Source organism: Babylonia areolata, chromosome 7 (genome assembly GCF_041734735.1).
Source record: "Babylonia areolata isolate BAREFJ2019XMU chromosome 7, ASM4173473v1, whole genome shotgun sequence".
Taxonomy (NCBI): Eukaryota; Metazoa; Mollusca; class Gastropoda; order Neogastropoda; family Buccinidae; genus Babylonia; species Babylonia areolata.
The window spans coordinates 23,248,198-23,260,979 of record NC_134882.1 but is presented as its reverse complement, the minus strand read 5'-3'; positions in this window follow the sequence as shown (position 1 = coordinate 23,260,979).

The window sequence follows — 12,782 nt, the reverse complement described above, 5'->3', positions numbered from 1 at the left end:
TGACAACGAACTGTGTGGTGCCAGTCCCCCCCCCCCTCCCCCACCAACAGTCATAGAAGAGGGTGACGGAAGGGGAAATAATTTTGATTATTTTTGTATTTATTTCGGGCTTTCGTTTGGATGAAGGTGAGAGAGAGCGTGAGGGAGTTGGCCATAACTTTTGGTTGAAAAGTTGCACGTGACATTGTGGCTTTTTTTCATGCGCTCATTGGTATGGAGTATCGGATGTAGCTCATGAAACCAGTCCAGAGTGGTGGGTACTGACGCTGGATTGTATGTTACGACCATGGGTGTCCTGTTGTGCCCTGGTCTGTCCTGGTGGGTCTGATGCCTTGGTGTCCTGCTGGCCCTGGCCCGTGCTTCTTTTATGTTGTCTGGCTTGTAACCTCTCTGTAAGAACTGACATCACACCTGGTTTGGAACTCGGGTAGAATAGTCGGAACATAGGCGGCGGAGACAGGAACTGTGCATATGGCATTTTCTTGGTGATGTGGCGTGGTTGGCAGGATGACGTGAAGATACGCATTTGCATCTGTTGGTTTGGTTAAGAGGTCAGTTTGCAGGTAGCCATTCTCAAGACGGATCAGTGACAGTGAATTTGATGTTATTGTAGCCAGTGTTCCGGTAACGTGTAAACATCTGCAGATCTTGTTCAGTGCCCGTCCTGAACACAAATGTATTTCATCGTCAATGAACCGTCTCTGAATCTCTTTCGAAACTGGCACAGGGCTGTCTGCATGCAGACGTCGTTCCAACCATCCCGTAAACAGACGGATATGCCACATCAGAACCCATGGGGATGCCCTTGGCTATCCCGAATGTCTAGTGGAGAAAGTATTGGCCGTCAACTTCAGTGAAGTGGAAGGCTTTGTTTTCCAAGACATGTGTCATCTTCAGAAGCAGTTCAGTTGGTGGTATGTTTCCTTTCTGGCTGGTTCTGGAAGTAGTATCCCACTGCTTCTTACATTTCAATATATAGGATATTGATGTAGAGACCTACCACATCAATGGTTAGTACAAGACGTGTGTTTTCTGAAAATGGTTAGTACTCATGGTTCCGCCATTGATGCGTGTGGGTGGTGTCCCAGGATGTAGCTTGGGATCGAGTTAGCAGTTGTATGTAGATTATAACAAATAATATTCAGATTTATTTACAACTGGAACTACGTACAATACTAGAACACGAACAACCAACCTACTAACCAACCAACCAATTTACTACATGCGGTCGTCTCTTTTCAAAGCAAACAATACTTCTGAAGAATAGCCAGGTGTCTTTATTGACTTTGAACATTCCGTAATTTGACAGTGAAGACATCCATCCAAATGTCACACATGTGAGGAAATAGTTGGTTTTGCCGAAGTCAACTGACGGTCGTTGTCAGCCTCTGCCAGACAGTCATATGCCGTTTCTATTCTGACTCAACAGTTAATTGCTAAGATGCCCCCCAACCAAAATCTAGGTTACATGAGTACATCAAGTTATTGCTACATTGTAAATGTATCACAGACTTTGATGTCTTCATGACTGTACTAACGAAGCAATGGTCGCACCAAGGGAGGCAATTACTGTTCGTACTTAAAAGCACTGGATTAACAGTTCACTCCGTTTAACCACTTGTCCAGTTCCACCCATCCCCGGCGAGAATGCACTTTGGAAACTTTATTTGAAGACGTCAGTTCTCCTTTACTTTATAAACAATTAACAATAAATGCAAATGACTTTTACATTAAAATATACATATCAACAACTGAGAATGTATCCTTTTTTTAGAATTTGGGTTGGCAAACTACTGATGCTTTATTATTTCATTTATTTATTTACTCAGGCTTTTTGGCCGCTATGGGAGTTCAAAGGATGAAGGTTCCAAGGCCTTTTACGGCCATTGGCGCAGTTATTTCATATCCACTGTGTCTTGGGCTTGGCATACGAAAGCGGGGCTCGATCTTCTTCCGACTTTTTCTAGGTAACTGACCTGAGTGCGGCCAGTGGCTCAGGTCCTCGGGCGGCGTCCTTCGTTCTCCAGTCCTTCAGAGAATGTATCACCATTGTTTGGATATTGCCCAACTACCACGCTGCTTTCTTGTGGGGACGTGAGTTTGTCTTACAGACAGACCATCGCCCACTGACTCTTTTCCCAAACCCGAGCCTTGAGTCCGCGCGGCAATGCGGGTCGTCTCATCCGTTGGGCGGTTTTGTCGTCAGTTGCAGGAATTTCGTTTCCAGGTGGAACCAGTTGCTGGAAGAGACAACGTGGTTGCAGACAGTTGTCTCGCTCTACTAGAGGACAGGAAATTCCTTGAACTCAATCAATGTTCTTGGTTGCTCCACAAGAGTATCGGTTTCCGTATTGCTGGACTCGGAGGGGGTTATTATCACAGACACTAGTTCATGGTGCAGCAAACTTGCACTGTGACCGCAGGCTGTGTTACCCTATTTTCCATGTGTGTAATGCAATTCTAGAATGAAGGTTCAAAAGCAACGCTTTATACTTGTGTTAAAGATCATAATTGTTTTCTTGATCCACCACTTCACAGTTGTCATTTGGCAGAGAAAAAAGTTGTTCGCTTTTACTTTTATATGTCGTAAGAAGGACATTCTGTACTCACAGACAGAGAGGATGAACGAAGAGAATACATTATGTGGAACTTGTTACAAGCGATCTTGATTTAAAGAAATTGTTGTAAATGCTAACTCAGTACCAATTGTGTTGTGAGAAGAGGTCGAAATGTTACGGGACGTAACTCGATTATAATTTTTGATTGGTATGGAAAACAAATTGCGGGTGGAAGGCGGTGTGACAGAATGTGTGGAATGAGGGTAGAATGGATAATCTGAAAGCTTCTTTACACCAGAGCACACACACACACACACACACACACACACACACACACACACAGAGAAAGCGCAAGCACACACACACACATACATACAAACATACACGCGCACACACTGAGAATGAAGTATTGACCTTTGTGGTAACATACCCGTTTAGGAAGCGAGATGATCAGAGCACATTGGTTCGAATCCCACATTCGCCAGTATTTTCTCCCCCTCCACTTGTCCCGTGGTGGTCTGCACATGGTACTCTGCACATATAAAAGAACCCACGGCGACAAGAGGGTTGTCCCAGGCTAAATTCTCTAGAAAAATCCATTTTGAGAGGAAAACAAATACGCTTGCAGACAGGAAAAAAAGGGGGGTGACACTCACTGTAGTGAGGCGCGCTCCATGAGGAGGGAAGCCCGACTGTCACACAGACAAATCTGTTGTGACAAAATGCAGTACAACACACACACACACACAAACACACACACACAGGTATGAAAAAGAAACCCCACTCTTTTTACTTTTTAATTGCTCATGTCATTTTGAAAGGAATATAATTTGCATTAGTGAGATTGACAAATACAACCGAAACAGATAACCAGAATAACCAATCATTGTATTGAGCACTGGCTGTCTGGTCTCTGTTTGCTGGTATTTAATATTAAAGCCACTTATTAATAACCTTGTTTGATATTCATGTATTATTCCACATGCTGATATCAGTACTGCTACAGTGTGTTACACTGATTCTCAGTACTACCAATCACACAGTTACAGTGTGCTTAATCCTCTATGATGTGTGTGTAGTATTCTGTTGTGATGATTTCAAGATAGTTTTGGATTATCAGTTATTGGTTAAAACCATCTGATATGTATCACAGTATGTTAATTGTAATTTAGCTATCATGCTCTCTCTTGTAAGGCTTTCTCCAGTATAGTGCTACATGATCACCGATTCATTTGAGTCACTGACATATAAGCTTTACATAATACCGTCAGTGTACTTTCACTAAATCATCTTACTTCAACTGTTGTAACTTCACTATTTGAATGTATTAGAAATGTCATTTGCTGTCAGTGTTTGGTCTTCACACGTGCATTATTTATGTTGTTGCCTACTCTCCAAAGTGGTAGTCTTTCCATCGTAATATATGATGTGCTTACTATCCACTTGCATTCCTGACATGTTATACTTATAATATTTATTTGTGTCTTAATCAGGCATTGTCTTCTCCTCTTCTTCTTTATCTTCTCCTCCTTTACTTAACTATTGTAAATGAAATAATAGAAAACCCTTGGTGACTGGCCTCGACATGTCACTGGCCTATGCACGGATCTTTTATATCCTTTCACCTTCATATTGTCTAATTCAGCTGTCACGGACGACCTAGTAGTGCAGTATTTTATTATATTTTTTGTTCAGATGGGGGTTTGAATCCGTATCGTCCCCTTTTCGGCAGGCGAAGTTGGCGGGTGCAGTGTACTGCTGGGATTTATTTTTTAGGCCGGTGCGTTACTGTTGTTTGTGCTCAGTCTTTTTTTTTATCATGCATGTTTCTCTTTGTAGCTGGTCTAGGGCCAGAGGCGTGCCATGGTTGTGCAACAATGTTTTGTATGACACAATTTATGTGTGACGTTTTTGGTGTAAGACGTATTTGTAGAATGACGTAGGTGTCAAACGGCTATCGGGGAGAGTGTCCTTGGAGAAGGTCGTGAGGAGAGCAGCGTTTGGCTGCTGTAGTTGTTTGGTTGGTTGTTTTTTGTTCTGTTTTCCCACTGTAGACGACCAAGTGTCCGTCAGATGGGAATATCAGCATTCGATGTATCTTCGTTTCTGTGTTAGGCATCTTTTTTTTTTTTTCATTTTTTTTTTCACACAACTCGCTGTGCGTAGGCTAGTGGTTGCACTTTTTTTTTGTCGTCTGGTCGAAGTTTTCCTGGACGCTGTTCCAACCAAGAGGCTCCGTCCAGTGTTCGTTTTCGTGGCGTTGGATCTTCCTCTGGTCTCCAGCTCACATTATTTTTAGACCACCCGCCTCATGGTACCAGCGACGGGTCCGCCAACGTTGCTACTTCAGCCCGCCAGCGGCTTCAAGGATTTCACCTTTCCATGTTTGACAGTGATATTTCCATGTTCAAAAGGGAAAGACAATTCAGTGCTTCAATTTTTTTTTTCTTTTCTGCTTCTGAGGACTCCTGGTCACATTTCACTCGTGACATTTGTGCTTCAGTAACCAATATTTTTGACTCACTTGTGTAAACAAAGTGAGTCTATGTTTTAACCTGGTGTTCGGTTGTCTCTGTGTGTGTCTGTGTGTCCGTGGTAAACTTTAACATTGACATTTTCTCTGCAAATACTTTGTCAGTTGACACCAAATTAGGCATAAAAATAGGGAAAATTCAGTTCTTTCCAGTCATCTTGTTTAAAACAATATTGCACCTCTGGGATGGGCACACAAAAAAAAAGAAAGAAAAAAAAGCCTAATTATATGCAAACTGCATTTACTGTTATATTTATATTTTTTGTGTTCTCTAAACTTGGCACTTTGATCTAATATTCTGACCCAACAACAAGAGCAGTCATTATTATCATTTTTTTGTTCAAACAGGAACTTCTTTTGCTAAGCATGGAAGTTTTATTTATTTTGCAAACGTTTTGGTGCAGTAGTAAAAAAGGGAAAATAACTCTGTAATTAATGCTAGGGGACTTAATTTGCTTTAAACTGATCTTTCTCATCTTAAACATTACATTCCGAAATTATGCTCAATACATAAAAAGCTTGGATTTTTTTAAAAAGTGTATCACAAGTGAGTCTTGAAGACCTTGCCTCTCTTGTTATTTATTTGTGTGCGTGTGATAATAATTGAAACTTGGTCAAATTCATACACTCACATACTCGCACATATACATGATACTCACTTGTGGAGAGTGAGAGAGAAAGTGTTGGACTGAAATGATGCTTACCTGTGTTTAATGTTGGTTATCTGCGTTGAAATGTTGGTGGGAATGGGGTTGAGATGAGGGCCCCCCGAGTAAACTTGAAGTGTTTCTTTAGTAATTGACTGTGTGGCCATACCCATCAGTGTCCTTTGGAAACTTTGTTGAAGGAAATAAGAGTACTTCTGTTGTTGTTCCTTCTAAATATTTGGTGTTTTTTGTAATTATTATTATTATTATTATTTTTATACATTCATACAATTACATAATTACGTACATTGAATACGTTGTAAAAATCTGTTTCTGTGTGGGCTTGTTGGTGTTGTGGTGTCTGTAGTGGGGCATTGGGGTGGAGGGTGCACGTCCGCTTTGGCACGCGTTTGACAGAGGTCAATGAATGCGACATACAGGGGCATTCTCTGCTCTCTGCACTTCTCCTGGATTTGGCGAAAGGAGATGATCATGTCTACCGTGGATCTCTCTGCTCGGAAACCGCACTGTGATTCCGGATAAACACGTTCGGCCTGTTCCTGCAGGCGAATTAGGAGGACCCGAGCGTAGGCTTTGCCTAGAATGCTGAGAAGCGAGATGCCTCTGTAGTTGTTGCAGTCGCTCCTTTCGCCATTGTTTTTGTACAGGGTGATGATCTTGGCGTCCCTCATGTCCTGCGGTACAGCTCCCTCATTCCAGCATTGACAGAGGACTGTGTGCAGAGGATGCAGAAGAGTAGTCTTGCAGTGTTTAATGAGGTCTGGGGGAATTCCGTCGCTGCCAGGTGCCTTGCCTGATGTCAGGCTGTTAATGGCCTTGCCGAGTTTGTCCTCAGTTGGCTCTGCGTCAAGTTCTTCCATGACCGGCATGCACTTGATGGCATCGAGGGCTGAGTTGGACACCATGTTTTCTGTGGAGTAGAGGTCGGAGTAGTGTTCCGCCCATCTGCTGGCTAGGATCGTGTATTACTTCCCCAGTGGAGGATTTGAGGGGGGCAGTCTTGTTGGTCCCAGTGCCTTCTTGATGCCATCATACATCCCTCGGATGTTGCCTCTTTCAGCAGCATTCTGTATCTCTTCACTGAGTTCTGTCCAGTACTCATTTGCACATTGCCTGGCGTTAAGCTGAACCTTACTCCTGGCGGCCCTGAGGATTTGCAGGTTCTTCTCACTGGGTGACTGTACTCGGTGAGTGCAGCACGCTTGGCCTCAATACTGGGAGTCATCTCTGATGATTTGGCCTCAAACCAATCGTGGGAATTCGCGGTTTTCTTTCCAAAGGTGGCCATAGCAATGCGGTGCATGGTGTCTCGTAGCGTTTCCCATCTTTCTGCGGCAGAGTCTCGGGGCTGCAATGCATCGAATTCGAGTCTGCTGCAAACTGTTCTACAAGGTCTGGCTGAGACATCTTGCTGACGTCAATGCGAGAGTTCCCTTGTTTCTTTGAGCAGTGGAACTTCTTTGGTTGCAGTCTGATCTTGCAGCATACCAGGCAATGGTCTGTGTCGCAGTCTGCACTATGGTAAGAGCGAGTGTGGAGAAGGTTTTTGATGCTAGCTCGTCAGTCTTACTAGGATCAGATCCAGTTGGTGCCAATGTTTTGAGCGTGGGTGCCTCCAGGAGACTTTGTGTTGGGGCTTCGTCTTGAAGAAGGAGTTGGCGATGCATAGTTCATGGCAGGTACAAAACTCAAGTAGTCTCTGTCCATTCTCATTCATTTTCCCCACTCCAAAGGAACCGAGACAGGAGGACCACAAATCGTTGTCTGCACCCACTCTGGCATTGACGTCGCCCAGGAGAACAAGTTGCTCTGTCCTGGGGATATTACTTATGGTTGATGCGAGATTTTCGTAGAACTCATCCTTGGCGTCTGTAGAAGCGGAAAGAGTTGGAGTATATGCGCTGACGAGAGTGACATAGCCTTCAGAGGTGGAGAGTCAGGAGTCGCTCTGAACCGCTGCTGCCTGGTTCGATCATGTTCAGCAGGCTGTTCCTGACTGCAAAGCCTACTGCGTACTCTTTTGGGGCATCAGAGCTCTTTCCTTGCCAGAAGGTGTAGTCCCTCTCTTCTTTAGTGTTCCTGAGTCAGCCAGCCGTGTTTCCTGCAGAGTGGCAATGTCCACATTTAGTCTCTTCAGCTCGCTGTTTATGACGGCCGTCTTTCTGGCGTCACTGATGTCTTGCAGATCTTGGGAGAGCGCAGGCATCATTGTCCGGACATTCCAACAGGCCAGTTTCATTGTTGATCCGTTTCTTGAAGTTTTCTTTTTGCCTGGTGCAGAAATTAACGACCTGCGTGTCGGATATTCTCCTAATCTTCATACATCCATAGAAGAAGGCAGGTCGCGGTGGGACAGCACCTAATTGGCTGGGGGCTGCCCAGCTTGGGTGGGCGGTAGCTGTCCAGTGGGACGCGAAGGTCCCTCCCACCGTCAAAAGCAACCCCTGGCGTCGGCTCTACGCCAATTGAACGCTAACTTATAACCGGTAACTGTTGCTTCACGTGTTGTTCCGACGCTAGTGCTAGTAGCGAAGCTGGAGTGTCCTCTCCAGGTTGTAGGTGCAAGGTGTTTGTGGATGGATGGACGGATATAAGCCTGGGCAATGTAATATGGAAGACAGGCTGTTGCCCATGCAGCTTGTCCCCCCTCTCCACCTCGCTGACAGATTGCCATCCAACCGCCTTAGGGGCTCCGCACTGGATTTTCTGTCAGGGTTTACTCCCACTTAGCTAGGTGTTTGCAGGTAGCTCTCCAGAGCTGGCGCCCTTTGATGGGTCATTTATTTCCACCAGGGTGTCTAGCCACCTTCCTCACCATCCTCCTGAGAGGACTGGTGGGGGTGCTGGTTTAGTCGCCAGCAAATCGACCCTGTGACAAGTAGTACTGGGATCCAGGTTACCAGCAGCAGATATATCTATCTGACCTGACATATATATATATATATATATATATATATATATATGTATGTATTTAATGGAGTCTCCCGTCGGACCGACGAATGAGTAGGCAGGCAGGCTTATCTGTCGGTGTGTATCCTCATATAGGAGAAGAGGCCAATTCTGGATGTGCAGCACTTCCCACAGGTGTTGCAAGGGAAAACGTCTCCAGAAGTTGAGCCTTGCTTTCTTTGCTCACGTTTCTCCTTAATGACCAGCATTCTCTTGTTTTCAAACGTCATTATGCCACCAGAGCACAGCATCCTCCAGCGAGAGTGGTCAAGGGCATCAGTTTCCCAGGAAGCGATGTCTGTGTCACAGGCTTTGAGGTTTGTCTTCAAGGTGTCCTTGAAGCGCTTGCAGGGTCTTCCAAGTTCGCGGTGGCCTTCCTTCGGCTGTCCATACGAGAGCATCTTCGGGATCCTGCTGTCTGTCTTGCGGACAACGTGTCCTGTCCAGCGTAGCTGGCACTGGATCAGCAGGATTTGGATGCTGGGCAGGCCGCTCCTCTCTAGGACCTGGAGGTTGGAGACCCTGTCTTGCCACTTTATGCCGAGAATCTTTCTTGGCATCTCTGGTGAAACTGCTGTGCAACATAGACGACATCACAACAGCTCTGTAGGTTTTGATTTTGGTGCTGAGCCTGATGCCTTTGTTGTTCCACAGCCTGTTGTCAAGTCTGCCAAAGGCGGAGCTGGTCTTGGCGATGTGCAGCGTCACTTCTGCATCAAGGGTTCCGTTGCTGCATAGGGTGCTGCCCACGTAGCAAAACTTGTCGACTGACTTGATCTCTGTGTCATCGATCTTGATTACAGGTTGGGGGGAGGCACTGTGAGCTAGCTGGTTGGTACATGGATTTGGTCTTGCTGAGGCTGATGTTGAGTCCAAAGTGCCTGCAGGAGGTTGAGAATCTGTCGATAATGAACTGCATGTCCTCATGGGTGTGTGCAGCAAGCTCGCAGTCATCAGCGAAGAGGAACTCTCTCAACAGTGCCTCAAATACCCTGGACCTGGCGTGGAGTTGCTGCAAGTTGAAGTTTGCCATCTATGCGAAACTGGATGTAGATGCCCCGATCACAGTCTTGGAAGGCGTCAATCAGCATGGCAGAGAAGAGAATGGAGAACAGTGTGGGTGCCAGGACGCAGCCCTGCTTCACTCCATTTACCACAGGGAATGGATCCGACATGTCAGTATTTTCCTGTACTCTTGCCTGCATGCCATTGTGGAATGACCCAATCAGCTGGATTAGGCTCATTGGGCAGCCGAACTTTAGGAGGATCTTCCACAGACCATGGCGGTTCACCGTGTCGAAGGCCTTAGTCAGGTCTACAAAGACCATGTGGATCTCCTTGTTCTGTTCACGGCACTTCTCTTGCATCTGGCGTATGGCAAACACCATGTCACATGTTCCCCTGCCTTAGCGGAAGCCGCTCTGTGCTTCAGGGATGACTGTGTTGGAGACATGGTCAACCAGTCTGTTCAGTATGATGTGGGCGAAGATCTTGCCGGCGATGCAGAGGAGAGAGATTCCATGGTGGTTATCACAGGATGTTTTATCTCCCTTCCATTTGTAAATGTGGACAATTGAAGCATCCATGAAATCCTGGGGTGCCTCCCCTCTCTCCCAGATAGACTGGAACAGGGCGGTCAGCTTGTCTGTCAGCACCTCGCCTCCATGCTTGTAGATGTCAGCCTGGATTCCATCCGCTCCTGATGATTTTCCTGACTTTGTAAGCTTCAGGGCCCTCCGGGTCTCGGCCTTGGTGGGAGGGGCAGCTAGCGGATCACTGACTGGTAGCTGTGGGAGGGCTGCAATTACCTCGTCAGATATGGACGAGGAGAGTGTTGAAGTGCTCTGCCCAGTGGGCAAGGATGTCTTTCTTGTCTGTCAAGAGGGTGGTCTGGTCCAAGGCTCGGACAGGGGTTCATCCTGTGACTCTCGGCCCATACACAGCTCGGAGACCATCATGGAAGGTCTTCATGTCGTGAGCATCAGCAGCAGACTGAAGCTCTTCGGACTTTCTCTCCCACAAGGTGTTCTTCATCTCACGCAGCCTATTCTGTACGAGTTGCCTGGTGTGCGAGAACAGGTCCTTCTTCCTCTGGCAGTCTTTATCGGAAATGTGATCCTGATGCCGTATATGCAGTGTGTCCAGGAGCTTAGAGATTCCAGAGTCATTCTCGTCAAACCAGTCTTTGTGGTTCCTCTGTACAAAGCCGAGTATGTCAGCTGTTGCTGTGTACACAGCATCTCTAAAGGTGCTCCATACCTCTTCTACATCAGTCGATGCAGGAATTTCTTGGAGAGCTGCTTGGATTTGCTGCTGCAGCACGCACTTGGTGATAGAGAGGCGGTGGATGTTTAGCTTCTTAGGGGGTTTCTGCCTGGCTGGTTGAAGCTTGCATGCAAGTCTGGTGTTCATCTTGCTGCGCACCAGGCGATGGTCCGACCAACAGACTGCTCCTCTCATGCAGCGTGTAGTGGAAACATCACCTCTGTCCCTCTGCTGGACAATTACATAGTCCAGCATGTGCCATTGCTTAGAGCGGGGGTGCATCCATGTGTTCTTGTACTTGTCCACTTGTTGGAAGAGGGTGTTTGTGTTCTTGTACTTGTCCGCTTGTTGGAAGAGGGTGTTGGTGATGGTCAGTCCATGCTGCGCACAGAGTGAGAGCAAAAGCAGTCCGTTAGAGTTGCACTTGCCAGTGCCATGCTGTCCTAGGACTTTTGGCCACAAGAAGTCCACGCCGACGCGGGCATTGAAATCCCCAAGAATGATCAGCCTGTCCTTTCTGTCTACCACTGAAATGGTGCGGCTGAGCTCCTCGTAGAAAGCTTCTTTGATGTCATCAGGGTTGGTCATCGTCGGGGCATAGCAGCTGATGACTGTGGAGAAGCGATCCTCGGACAGCTTCAGACGCAGGGTCATCAGCCTATCGTTTATCCCACGTGGAAGGCTGTCAAGCTGTCGTGCAAGTTTGGTTCGTATGGCAAAGCCCACACCTGAGGTTCTTGGGGTGCCATCTGGCTTCCCAATGCGGTAGAAGGTGTAGCCCCCTCCAACTTCCTCCAGCTGGGTTTTACCGGTAAACCTGGTTTCGCTCAGGGCTGCTATGTCCACCTGGTTGCGATCAAGCATTCTAGCAATGAGCGCTGTGTGCCTTTCTGGTCTGTCGTCTCTGTCTAAAAGGGTGCAGACATTCCAGGCACCCAGAGTCAGGGCATGACACCTGGTTCTTTTCTTCTGTTGTTTTCGACCGCTAGCGTTGGATGTCAAAGTAGGTGCGGTTTCCTGCTAGGTACTAAGTGAGTCAGGCTTTGTTTAGGGATCCTTTTATCTCCCCTTCCCCCTGTGGGGAGAGCAGTGCTGTCCCTAAAAAGGGCTGCTCTCATACTGTGGGAGGATACGGGCGCCGCATCTGCCCCAGTCGACTCCGGACGACCATCACCCCACAGCCGCCTGCGTGCAGAGTCGTGACTAGGAACTGTCAGCAGCATCCTCTGCCTGTCCCCGTTACCACTTCTCCATCGCCGCAGGGCTTGGGAAAGCTGGGTGTTGAAGGGCTAGCTCGTCGTTCCGACATTAGCCAGGTTGCCTGACCAGCACATGTGACTTTTTTTTTTTTAGTGAAGAGGAGTTGTGCAGTCCCTTCCCCACTCTCTCGCCTACCGATGCTCACAGTCCCACAGGTGCAGATACTGCCACGTGTAGGACGGCCTCGGCAGGTGCAGGTTTTTTCTTCGGAGTTCCGTTTCCTAGGAGGACTTCCAGCCAAGGATAAGAGCTCCCTCTGCCCTTTAGTCATCCTCTTCCGCCTTCACAGCCGTTGGGAAAGGTTCCCTCATCCGCCTACGAATTGTGTCAACAAGGTATTTCTTATCTGATAATGACATGTACAGTCTAGAGAAGAGACCGACTGACCTGTCTCGACAGCTTATAAAAAATTGTCCAGCAGTCAGTTTTCTGTATATGACCTCACTTTGAAGCATTCCTTCCCGAAGGAACAATGACACGCACTGGTCCATAAAAAAAAGAAGCAAAAATCTGTTAACTCCGACAGACATTATACAATGCTTCTTATTA